A 13,468-nucleotide genomic window follows, 5' to 3' on the forward strand; every position below is an offset into this window, starting at 1 on the left:
TAAATTGGAAGCTTGGAGTGTGGTGTTTTCTGAAATTGATATAAATTGATGCATAATAGTAGTATAGTTGTCAGAAGTAAGGTCTGATCCTAGCTATCTCACTTCACTACTCACCTTTGATAGAGAGGTCCAGAATGCCTATACCTATATATTTATGGATATATTTTTTTTAAAAATGACTAAGGCTTTTATTCCACATTATGAAAGCTTATATTGTCTTGCATTGAAAACTGTGGTGACTATTGTTAATTTCCTGCTCTTATCTATGCCAAACATTGATTTTGCAAGCAATAATCCTTTTGCATTGTAGGAAAACCAACCAGACTCTTGGTAACTATCTAATTACTTTTTTTTTCCCCTGTGACAAATATACTGCAGATTTGCAGTGCTGTTTTACTGACTGATGAAAGCAAATGTTTTCCTAGGAATTGAATTTTTTCATATCCTGGCAGCTACTGCCCTTGTTTTTTAATTTCTTCTTACAAATTAAGGCAACATTTCATCTTCACTAGATATAATGCAATCTGTGTATCTCCAGAGTTGGAACCACATGTGGCTGTACTGAACTTCTGCAGTACTTTACACCCAAAACAAAGTCAAGGCTAGGATTTCTGCAAGATCTGTAACATGATGCTTAAGAAGGCTTTTCTCAAAACTGTGGTGGGAATCTCCTTAGGAATTGTAACGTGAGTGAGGAAGAGACAGCCTAGAAATAAGGTAAATAGATGTCCATGCATAGGCTTACATAGCTAATAGTTAAACAAAGAAGTTGATAACACGTGACCTAGAAAGAAAGCATATAGTTGTAATTTGCTGTGATACTTAAGGTATAAATGCAGAAATAGTGACAGTCTAATGGAATGGAACTATTTCCTTTAGTCTTTCAAAGTTGCCTCCTTGTTTTGCAAAAGCTGAGTGGAGGAAATCAGACACAACTGCTGTTGTGAAGGAACTGCTGATGAAGTGAAAGATGGTGTTATATGGTGAGGAGAGGGCCATTCTCTGCCCTTGGTCTGGGCAGTGTCTGGTTCATGTCTGCTGAGATACCTTAAGCACTATCCTTCTGCAGGTCTAGTAGAGATGCCAGTGAATGTCTTGTAAGGGAAAGATGGGAATGACTGACTATTCATCTCTTCCTAATGTTACATCAATGTTGCATGAAGCAACTGATGTGGATTCCTAGTCCACAGTGTGGATTCTTGCAATGGCTTCTTGCTACTACAATTGATTTTTTCCTGTGAGTTATGTAGGGAGATGTAAATTACGTCCGTCCTACATATTTTTATTAGAATAGCTTTCATGTTTCATCTTTTTTTCATCCAAAACCAAGTATTTTACTTGAGCATCTAGATAAAACTGCTTTTCAGACTTCCCAGACATCCTCTAATTTTATTCCAGCAGTAGCAAGAGGAAGTATTCTCTTATTCTTCTTCACAGATTTGTAGAATGCAGGTATCAGGCAGATATGTAATAATGAGTTACAGTAGTCTGACTCCAACATTGCTGATAGTTTGGTACAATTAAGTCAAGCCTAATCTTAAAATAGACCTAAATCCTGAATAAATATAGCATTAGGATTGCAATGAATAATCCCTGCTTTTTAAAAACAGTAATTGAATGCACAAATATTAAAGGATAGCCACATGGGGCCCCAGTACGTAAGATTTCTAATCTACTTACCAGGATCATTTTATATGGCCAGATTCAATTAAAAAAAATAAATACATTCAGTTTTCTCAGTGGAGAATCTGTACATACTTTGTATTCTATCTAACTCATAGGGTGTAATTTTAAGTATTCACCGTGGCAGTGATTTGCATTTTTTTTGACCCTCCCAAAAATGAATTTATTGCATTAATAAAAGTTGTAGAAGACCTGTCAAATCTTACGAGGCAGTTTGACATTTTTCACTCTAAGGTGTCTGCCCTCCTCTTTCTTTGCATTCTCTGTCAAGGCTGAAGGGAAATGTGTATTTCTGCCTTCCTTCTCTCCTTCCCAGATTCCCGCACTTACTTAAGCCGCTGGTGAAGGGCTGGGAAGGTGGGGTTAGCAATATTCTAAAAGAGCAGCTGCTGCAAGACACTCAGAGCTCATCTGTCAATGTCCAGAAATTTGTAGAGAATATTTGCTTGTCATGACCTGTCTGGCAGTTGGGTTAGATTTGAGTCCAGGAGATGATAAGAAGATTCCCAAACTCTCATACAGATTTAGATTCTAGGTTGTTTGCCTGATCTGGGTTGGTGCTCTGGTCTAAAGTGGAAACTTTTTTTCAAAATTTCTGTATGATTACCCATTTGTCTATAATGAATGAGTAGAGCGAGATCATGCTATTAATCATCTAGGACTGCCAATACTTAGGCACTGAGGAACTATTTAATATGATGGTACTACTAGGCTGTAGCTTAGTCTGACCTGTTGTTAGGACTGGATCAAGTGATATGTACTGCTAAAGCCAGAAGCTAGATGATTGAGTAATACTTCCCGAGATGGTTGTAATTTATGCAAGGAACTAACCATATACGATGGTTTATTATCAGCACAGAAAAAACTGACCAGATAAGTTTGCTGTAAATCTCAGCTTAAATTTTGTGTGTCGTTTATAAAGGTCATTGTGCCCAAGGCTCCTTATTTTCCACTTAATCGACTACCACTTCCATGGCCCAGTTGCATTTCAGCAAACATCTTTCAGTGTGCTGTGGCACACCCAGTGAATTTGCACAATGTGTGCTTGAGGGAAGCCCTGATCTTTTTACATGTGAGGACAATGATTCAAGTGTTTAAAATTATCTGAATGTTCTGCATATCAATTCAGCATTGTTGTAATGCCGGAGTCTTTCTAAATGTGAAATTAGTAGATTTAAGACCCAGAGCTCCCCTGGAGTGTCCCCATAGATAGATTGTAAGTCACAATAACATGAGACAACCTAATTACCATAGTCATTGAAGGGAGTGAATGCACAATAGGCACTGGATTATGAATGCTCAGTTCCAAGGAATCCATTCCCTGAATGGTTGCTGCCGGGTCCTTCACAGGCACGTAGGGTTTTTTATCTGTTTATGCACAAATTTGTTTTACAGCCATTGTGACAATATCATTACTTTAAAGTATCTGCAAAGCTGTGAAAAATTAATCAACAAATACAAAATATATTTAAGCAAATACATAATTTTTTTTCTTTTCATGCTGAATTGGGGCAGGCAGCAGGGGTGGGTGTGTGGTGGAATCTGCTGCTTCTAGTTTAGATTGTCATGCATGGCTCCTCTGTCCCATTTACATTTGCTTTTGGTATTCTATATGACGTTGCAAATGTGGGGATGGTGCCAGTCAGAAAATTTGCAAAACTTGAGGAACTTAGATTTTAATTGCATAGCTGAAGACTTTTTTTTTGTTTTCTTCTTATTTTTATTTTAATTTTTTTTGTTTGTTTATTAATGATAGTAGCTAAAACACTGTTTCCATCATGAATAGGATCCTGCTTCAAGCTGGGGAACAGGCACCTTTCTGTCTTCAAAAACTGTACCCAGGTTCAGTTAGAGAACTGGAGTTCAATGTAGTTGCTCTCTAGAAATGTTATGTTCTCTGTTTATGGTCTACATTACTGATTTCTAAAACTGGACATAGCAACTATCTTACTTTGCAATGATAATTGACATTGCAGTGCTCATTTTTCTCTTTATTTTAATGTTTAAAAATTTAGAAACTCATGGGCAGATTCTGCTTGGTAGCACCCAAGTTAGACGGCCCACATCCTTTCTACAATATGTCCAAGCTTTCTTCTTGTCTCAACATGAGCATGCGTGCGAGCACTCACAATTCATCTTCAGAAGGACCAATTTATGTCATCTGGAGAGAGATTTTAGTGAAAGGAGAATAAAGCAGATTTTTGTGTTGGGTGTATGTTGCTGGAAAATCTTCAATGTAGATGGTGCCCTAGAGAGTTTAAGTGTAAGTAAGTCTCCATCCATACTGTTCCCATATAGCTCCAGTGGCTGAGTTGGGGAGGTTTGGCAGCAAGCTTTTTATGAAAAACTTAACATCTTGAAAGCTTTAATCTTAAATTGGTTTGGCTACAGAACTGACTGGGACAAAAAGCTGGAAATGTTAATTTTGTTCTGTCATCTACTATTTCACCCCTTTCAAATACTGCACTGAAATAGTTACACAGAAACTGGTCTAAATATCTGCATTTTTTGTGAGTCACAAAATAACAACAGCCTTGAATGACAGAATTTTGTTCCAAATATCACTGTTCGGTGTTGTGACTGGGTTCACTTCTACAGCAGGACAAGGGCAGCATACCTACTTTACCAAATGGGAATAGTTTTCACTTTGTATTTACTGTACAGTTTAAGAGCAGAAGCTGTGCCCAGAAGCTAAGTGAATTGGGAGTGTCAGTTCTGCTAGCTCCCAAAATACTTTTTATGGCAAAGCTTAGAGAATTTTAAAGATGGCTTGCACCAACTCTAAAAGAATGAACCTAAGAGAAATATCTGTGGACTGCTTTTTTTTGTTAGTTTGTTTGATTTGTTGTGGTTTCGGGGTTTTTTAAAATATAATTTTATAAAATGCTTCCTTAAGATTAATAAATAATCTACTCCTAAAGCAGTGAAAATATTCTATTTAATGCTTGTTTTTAAAATAATAATCTGATTAACTAGTTAGTAGCATTTTAACTTGTAGTATTAATCATCATTTTGGTGAAGGCACAATCTTCCGATAAATGATTTTGTTAGAGTAAGAATTGATTTATTTAAGAATAGAGGTAACACATATAGTACAGTAACACTGCAGGGATGGTATGTCTTCAATATATACAGGTGCTTAAATATACAGACAGATAAAAAAAGTACATTTTACAACATGCCTGATTGTTTGAGGATCTAACTTTGATTTTAAGGTTACCTTGTTTTTAGTGGTAATTAATCTCTTTCCCTATTTCAGTCCCCAAGAAAATCTCCAACAAACGTATCTGCCTATTTAGGTACATAAAGATCCTTGAAAATACCATTTTTTTTCTGAGGACACATCTTCACAAGGAAGCAAAGCTGTTGCTGATGGTATGTTTACCATCATGAGTCTCATTAAATTGATTTTTGAATACAGCTTCACAGGTTGTGGCAAGAGAACAAGAAATAATTTTGTTCCATTACAAAATTTTTCCACATCGACTACACTTAATGTTTCACATCTGTGTGATAAAAAAGATCAATTCCTCAAACTGGGTCTTTAGGAAAGAAATCAAAAAATATATTTCAGGACTTACATGGAGATCTCTTTACTTTTGAGACTGCTGAACTACAAAATTGCATCTGGTCTGTAAGTCTGGGAGGATATTTGAGGTAGGGAATGAAGTCAGAACATTTTTCATCTTGAAGTCAGCACTTCAGGTGGTAGTAGGTAGCGCCCCTGTATCAGTGGTTGAGGGCCTGATCTGGTTTTCTGAGGGCTCTGCAAAACAAGATGGGTCACCCCCTGCTCAGCCCCAGCCCTTTGGGACAAAGCTGTCATTATTTGATGGAGATTTAACGGCGCTTTATGAAATGAAAGTTATGGAGGCCTGCATGGCTGTAGTCCTTGCTTTCACTGCGTGTTAACCACAGGGTGAGTAATTGAATGCTCATCCATGCGTGATCATCTGCGCTGCCGCAAGCTCATTATCAGCATTCATGTGCTGAAGTCACCCGAGGTTCCGTAATGGCGCTGTATGCGGCCACCACAAGAAATTCTGCTATCTTTGTCCTTGTCCCAAGATGCCAGCCAGCTGTTTCCAGTAGCTGTTGGAAAATCTCAATTTATAGAATTACTATAATTCCTTTCTGTGCTCTTAAAGCTGCCAGCTAGACTCCAAAATCTGCCAAGAACTTGCATGCTTGCATGATCTGGCAGCTGCCTGCTGGTTGGATGCTGTGGCTCTAGTTCTATTTTATTTAGGGTGAGGGCTGGGTGCAGCTGGTTAAGCATTGCATAGAATGAGACCATAGAGAAAGAGCAGAGGAATGAAAACCACAATACATGATGTGTTATCTGAGGTCTGTGGAAGAATGGCATCTGGGGGCTTCATATTGTATCCTGACATCAGGAGGTACTTGGTTATTCCATTTCTGCTGCATTTTCTTCAGGGTTTTCCATGAAACTCCAAGAGCCATATCTGCTTTGTCCCATGGTGCTAGCAAAGGTGTCTAAGTGGGTGAACACACCTAGTATCAACAGAGAAAACCAGTAGTGAAGACAAAGAGGATGTGGTAAAGTGTGGGGCTGACATTGGGAGAAGCAGCTGCTCCCACCCCTGTGAGGACAGGTTGTCTAGAAGGTACTCTTGGGAGTTCAGAAAATCTTTTACTGATATTTCTTGTGTTCTGGATCTCTACAAAACCCAGTTATACTTGCTAATGCACTACTCTGGGAAATAAATGATTTCTGAGAGGAGATAACTTGACCCACTTTGCTGAGAAATTTCTTGAATGTCCTCATTGCATCACTCCTCAATACTATGTTGGAGATCCTGTGACACAATTCCTATACCACCAGTTTCCTGCCAGGGGCATTTTTGTCCTTGTGGTCCACGGCACTCCTTAAAAAGGCTGTTCATCTCTCCCAGAAGCAGCCATATACATCCTCTGCTAAATGCAGTAGAGGGAGGAAGCAGAGACTTCGCAGCTGGAATGGGAATTGGAAATTCAGAACATGTCCTCTTCTGCTACCCAGGGGAGGGGTGAATGAGAGGACGGAGAAGACAAACCAACTTTTTTTATATATTTACACATTTATTTGGAGAAGCTGGGAAAAAAATGTCAGCAACTATTTCAGGCAGCTTTTTTGGCTAAATGGCAAAGCATTTTGGTATGCAGGAAACAACTGCTTCCCCTCTAGAGGTTTTTGGCACTTGAAAGGAAACAAGCCAACTCCAAAACTCTAAAGAGGAAAGCTGTTACAGAGACTGATTATTTGCCCTCTAAAGCTTTTTACAAATTTCTCTTGCATCAGACAGAATGATGATTCTTCTATATCCCAATAATATTACTGTGTTTCATTTGCAATGGATAACCTCCATGTGAAAATGGACAGTACTGGAGCTTTATAAAATTAATATATGCTACCAAGAACATTATATGTGGAATATTCCATGTAATTCAGCCCTCAAAATAGCTAATAAAGTGGCAAAATAATGAAGAATATTTATTACAGTTTCATGAGGAGACCTGAAACTCCACTTATGCTTCAGAAAACAGGGAATGTTTATAGAATGTTGCTGTACTGTTTTAGAAACAATTTTCCTCTAAATCATTATTAAGTTGAGGGGTTTGATTGTTTGAATGTTGGTTTACAAGGACCCTTGGCTTAGATGCATGTTTAGTGCATGTGTAGTGTGATGACTGTGGTTATGTGCATGTTCTCACAGCCATACTCCTGTATACATGCAAACCTTTCCTGGCCTCAGAGATGCTCTGTGCAAACTTAGGAAGGAGGCTTTTTGTAAGTCAACTGCTCAGGACTTCTCTAATGCAGAAAGGGGGGGGGGGGGTCAGGTCAGAATATCAAATATGAAGTGGTATTTAATGAGTGGGACTGGAGGACAAAGATGTAAAAACCTAAGGGGTTAGAGGGTGAGGCACTGCTGTGCAAGTGCAATTTCCTTTATATGTAACAGGAAGACTTGAACAGCAAGAAAATTCATTTTGTCAGCTCCTCATACTGCCTAGTTTCACATCTTGCTGTGGCTGTAACATGGACCTTGCTAAGTCAGCAGGAATTGTATGCCTGGATGGGGTAGCACCTGCGCTGGAATCAGTGATTGAATAGATGGCTAGAAATAGACCAATTAGAAGGCTGAATTTGGCCTTTTAAAGAAGTCAAAGCAGAAGCATTTGGTTTCACTCTTGTATTTATAAATAGCTATCTAATAGTGCAGCACAGTTTGACCTTGCAGCCCAGGGTCGGTAGGGGTTGCCTGGGTGCTTTTATCAGCTGTCAGCGCAGCAACTGTGGGGTCCTGGGCGGAGCACCCAATTCCTGTGAGTTCCCCCTCCCTAGACGGTGTAGCTGGGAACAGTTCCTCTGCTCAGAATAGACTGCTGTCACCTCTTAGCTACAAACAGGGCACTTAGCAATGAGGATGGGATTTGACAAATAAAAACTCTTAGTTGGCTTTCACTTTCCAGGTATCAAGGCTTCTCAGTCTTGTCTGTACTGCTCTCCTTTTCCTTTGTTCCCTGTCCCCACCCCTTTGCAGACCATGAAGTCAGCATTTGAACTGGTTTCTGTCCCACTGCTCTCCTCCTGCCTTCCAGTACTTGGGGTATGTGGTGAACAGCCATGGTGCCAACAGCCCCAAAGTCTTGCGCTGGCACCAGAACAAAGCATCAGGTGTTTTTACATGTGCATTGCTTTTGTATGGGATGAAAGACAAGTGTTGGGCACCCTGACCCAAAGGCACAGGGTAGAGAAGGTCAGCAACATGCTGTTGGTATGTGCTGATGGTGGGGTGAGTGCTGAGAGAAATTTTGTGATGCACAGTTATTCAGGGGACTTCTGTACCTGCAGAGTCAGACCCTACTTTTCTCTTGGATTCAGGTCACTCAGGGGCAAGAGGTGTCTTCAGGAGAGTCCCCAGCCTGTCTGCCAGCCTGGAGAGGAACAGACAAGGAAGAAATCTTCAATTACACTAGTGAAAGAGGTGAAAATTCCCAGTAATTACAGTAGTAAAAGAGAGGAAAAGCAAGAGCTGGTGATCCCCTTTGGGAAGGGGTGTTTATGTGGGAGGATGCAGAGCAGCTGCAAGGAAGAGGTTTCTTATATGATAAAGGGTCTGGTCCACACTCTAAATTTGTTAGGAGAAAATGACAGTGTGGGAACCTCAGCACTGCCTGTGATTAGGGATGATGCCTGTAAATGAATGCTGACTAAGAAGAATGAAGAGGAGAAATGGCTGAATGTCATCCCCCCTCTCCTTTCTCCACTGAGTGCCAACTGGTGTCTTAAATTTATTTTTCAGTCATTCTGCTTAATTTATTTAATGAGTTTCGTTATCCAAGCCAAAAGAGTGTTCCTCTTTCAAGCATAGTTATGCAGAGAAGATTTGAGGTGGTCTGTGCTGGTTGTTCATGGCCTGGTGTGTTTTCCTTAACCTGCATTTGTGACTTTTAATCTAAATATTAAGAGTCTAAAAATAAACAGAATGGAAATTAGCTTCAGTGCATTTCTTATTTTTGTTGCTTATATAAAAATTGAAGCCCTATGTAGTCCTAATTTACAGCAGTCAAAATAATGTGCTTCTTTATACTTTATAATTCAGTTTTATGTCATGTGAAAACTTTAGTTCTAATTTGTGCCTCTCAGAATTATAAGAAGGTTTTATTTATTACAGCTCTGATTCTAGCTGCAGATAAAATGATGCCTCTTAAACTAAAAGCAAGGATGAGATGGAATTTCTGAAAAATTCAGTTCTTATTTTACAGTGGCATTTGAGATGCTCACAGTATTTCTGTGTTACCAGGACAGAAAAGTAAGGAAACAATAACCCAAGATAACCTACTTTTCATAATAGAAGTTTTGTGTTTTTTTTTTTTTTTGTATACTGACAATACAGTTCTTTTTAAAAGGTCTTCAAATGCATTAATGTGACTTTCAAATGAAGTTGTGGAAACCAAAGGACAATCATTCAGACACTATTTTAGAAATCAGATGACAAAAATGCAAAAAAAATTGTACTACTGTAAATCCAAACTCAGATAACAGAATTTAGTAAGGTTGAATCAGAGGCAGAAGGATGAACTTGGTTCTGATCCAAGAATTGTTCTATAATTGATAAGAGTAGGCAGCTATTGTAATCCTAAAATAATGGGCCATCACTAACAGCTCAACAGTAGAGGTGGTTTCATTTTAATGCCTGTTTGGAATAATAATTGTCATGATATAATTTTATTCTGCAGTTTCTGAGGCATAAGTATTTGCAGTTGCAACTGAGCAGTGGAGAACCAGGGCCCCTTTCATCTTTAGGTGATAAGCATATATGGTTCCTGCACTCTCCTGCTCTGAAAAGGAGCCTGCATAGTTCAAACATCAAAGGGCCAGCACTCAGCTCTGTTCAGAGGAGGCCATTCTGAACCCCACTCATATCTAAAGAGTAGCAATGGGTATTAAGGAAATAAAGGTAAATAAAGATAAATATTTTGCTCTGTATGTGGCTGAGCAAAAGAAAGATAGCAGTATAAACCAAAGTCCCAAGTGAAATGCTTTAAAATCCTGATTTCTGGTTACCTGCTCATCCCCACAGGCTGTGTCCCACAGTTACAGACGTGGCAGTTCCACAAGAGCCAGAAAAGGCGACAACGGACTGGAAATCTTGTGCTAGCTGAGGTAGCCACATGTAGTGACACTGAGAACCTGCTTTGCATATTTTCCCACCAGACTCTGATGTTCTGGGAAAGAGCAGGGAGAGGATAGGGAGACACAACTGAGTATTTTCTGTGTTAGTATGAGTACCACTCAAAGGATATGATGGACACTGTGCAGGAGTTGAGATCGTGTCCATATCATTCAACATGTCAAACTGTTTGTCTGAAAGGGATCTTTTGGACCATGTGGCCCAGAAGTCAGGCACTGTCAGGCATCCACAGGCCTTGTCTGAGAGGTCTGAAGGTTTCATTTTGAACACGTTTGTTTTAAATAAGAAAATTACTAAATTCCTATATTTAGAAGATGACTAGGCCCTCAGTTTTTGATGTATTTATTCATATGTCTAATTATATATTAATGATAGCTTCCTTTACAATTATTAGAAGTACTTTTGTAATAAAGTCAGCATATGTGCATCTCCAAGAGTAGGGCTTAAATGTTACTAAATTGTTTATGTCTCTTTCCAACTGTCCCCTCATTTTTCAAGCTAAATAACAGAATTACTAGAAAAAAGTAAAATACTCAAGATACTATGTTTTGTAACAAGAATCATACCAGTTACTGCTTTATTAAGAGAAAAAGGAAAGAAAGGAGGGAATAGGAGTAAGAGGAAAACCTAACTAATGATTCAAAACCCTATAAACTATAGTCCTATCACTGCCAGAATTTCATTCCTGCCAAATGTGCCTTTTTTGATTTTGACAAATTAAATATTGGAACAGGTTTTAGAAACCTGTTTTAGGTTTTAGGTTGCATGTTCCCTTTCAAGAAAGGTGGTTGTATTGTTTTAGAAGTTCGAGAACAGCAGCTTTCAGGAAAATAAAAATTTAGAAGCAAGTAGTAAAAACCCCCAAACTTTTAAAAGTAGTACTTTCTGTTGTCTCTGCCCTAACTAATCTTTCTTGTTATTCTTTAGGAACATACAAGCATCCTCTGTTTAGATCCACTAGTAATTTCCACTAGTAATTTGTGGGAAAATATTCAGGTTTTCTACAGTTAAAAACTACTTTCTGAGCTATAGATTTTAAAATAAAGTCTTTATATATTTTTATACCTTTAACTGATGAATAATGAATTTTCATTCTGCATAATGTATTTTTGAATGCTGTGAAGTATAAAAGGGTTAATTATGCAGGGTATGGAAGAGTGGTAAGTTGCAAACAAGTGGAGCTGTGCTGCTTAAAATACAAATTCCTTTGTTGGATGTGGTTTCTGAATCTTATGGATTAGAATAAATGCTGTGTTGCACAGTATGGATTAGAATGAGAAGTATGTTGACTACTAGATAACAACACACTGGAACTTCAGGGGTTAAGTGCCATCCCTTTTGGTGCAAGGAAAATACCTGCCTAGTCTTAGAAATAGCATGGAGTGCTACCTGCTAATAACAACGTGTGCTGAGAATCCCTTTCCCTTGTGGTGACAGAGGTTATTGCTCAGCCAGGAGACAGCAATCATCTACACAGTTTATAAGTAGGGTAATATGGAACTGCCAAGAATTTTATATCCATGAATGTGCATTCATATGAATAACACCTAAGGTTATGTCTCTCTAACGAAGGCATGTGGAGACACAGCACACAAATATTTAGGTGTTGGCTTATTGTAGTCATGCAGCTTCTTTAACATGAAAGAGACAGGTCTTCTTGGAAAATATTTGAGAAGTGCTTTTGTTCTGAGTCGCTATACAAATAAGAAAAAAACAAGTAAGCGTGCAGGGGACAGTCCAGATTGTTGTCATGAAATAAGAAACAAAATGACAGTAGAATACAGCATAGGAAACCATGGAGAATTCAGAGAATTAGTTTGCTTAAAAAATGACTCCCTTTTACTAATGCTATTGTTGGAAGATGAACATGAGCCCAAGAAAACTAGAGACTTTAATGGATTCTTGCTCTCTGAAAGGATTTCCATGCTGCCAGTTGAATTGTAACAATGAGTCAGTTGCTACTAGCAGCCTGCGTGGAAAGAGTAGATGGATTTGGCAGCATTTATACTGGGGAGACTTACAGCCTGCTGGTAACTTGAGGGGCAAAGGGAGGAGGAAATACTTGTAACCTTCAGAAGGGCAGACATGACTTCTGGGTTCATGCTGCTCCTTCAGTTCCTGAGATCACAGCTTGATAAGACTGGGGATAAGCAACAGATAGTAGCCTGCCTTTTTTTTAGGCTCTGCTTTGCCAATTACACATGTTCTAACAGATATCATTGCACAAGTATGAGCATGGAAATAAAGAATCTATCTGTGTTCATCCTATTTCCTCAGCTGATTTTCCTATTCCTATCAGTTGATACAGTATTTTCTTTATTGTGAGTTTTATATGGATTTACTGCTGTCCTTGAGATTTGAATGAGAGCATTTAAGAACTCCCCCAAATGGAGTTTTAACTGTTTTTTTATCAGGTACTGGAGGAGTAAAGGGGAGTACATTTGAGAAAGTTTGAAATAGGGTGTTTGGGAGAAACTACAGAAACTTAGCTGACTTTTACTCCAGGAAGGTGTAACAGGATTTGTAATGAGAGCAGTATTAGTGGAAACATGGAAAATACAGAATTTGCAAAGGGACATCATGCCTCTTGGAATTCTTTCAAGCAGGCAGTGACCCTGTAGATAAAAAGATGAGTCAGTTGTCATAATCACCTTGGATTTTTCAAGTTGCTTTGAGCCCTCAAGAACTTAAACTGGTATGCAATGAAGAGAAGATCCTTTTGTAGATTAAGAGACGACTGAAGAAAATAGGAGGAATTAGTTTTTCTCCCAGAGAGAAATCCCAGGGGAATTTATGCCATCTACCATGTTTGAAAACCTAAGAAGGGATGTGAGCATTAGGGACCTAGTCTTTACTGCCTCTATACCTTTTGTGGGTCAAAATTAAAGCTGATTCAAAAGAAAAATCATTTATATAAACGACTCAGAAATAAAATATCTAAATAAAATAAAATAAAATATAAGGTTTATATTGTACAAAGAAACTTGCTTCAATTTAAAAATTGACTTTGTACTAACTTGTTCCACTGAGGATCTTGGTCTTCCTATGATAAATTCACCATCATTTCAATGGTTACTAGCAAT

This window comes from Motacilla alba, chromosome 7 (genome assembly GCF_015832195.1).
Source record: "Motacilla alba alba isolate MOTALB_02 chromosome 7, Motacilla_alba_V1.0_pri, whole genome shotgun sequence".
NCBI classification, from domain to species: Eukaryota; Metazoa; Chordata; class Aves; order Passeriformes; family Motacillidae; genus Motacilla; species Motacilla alba.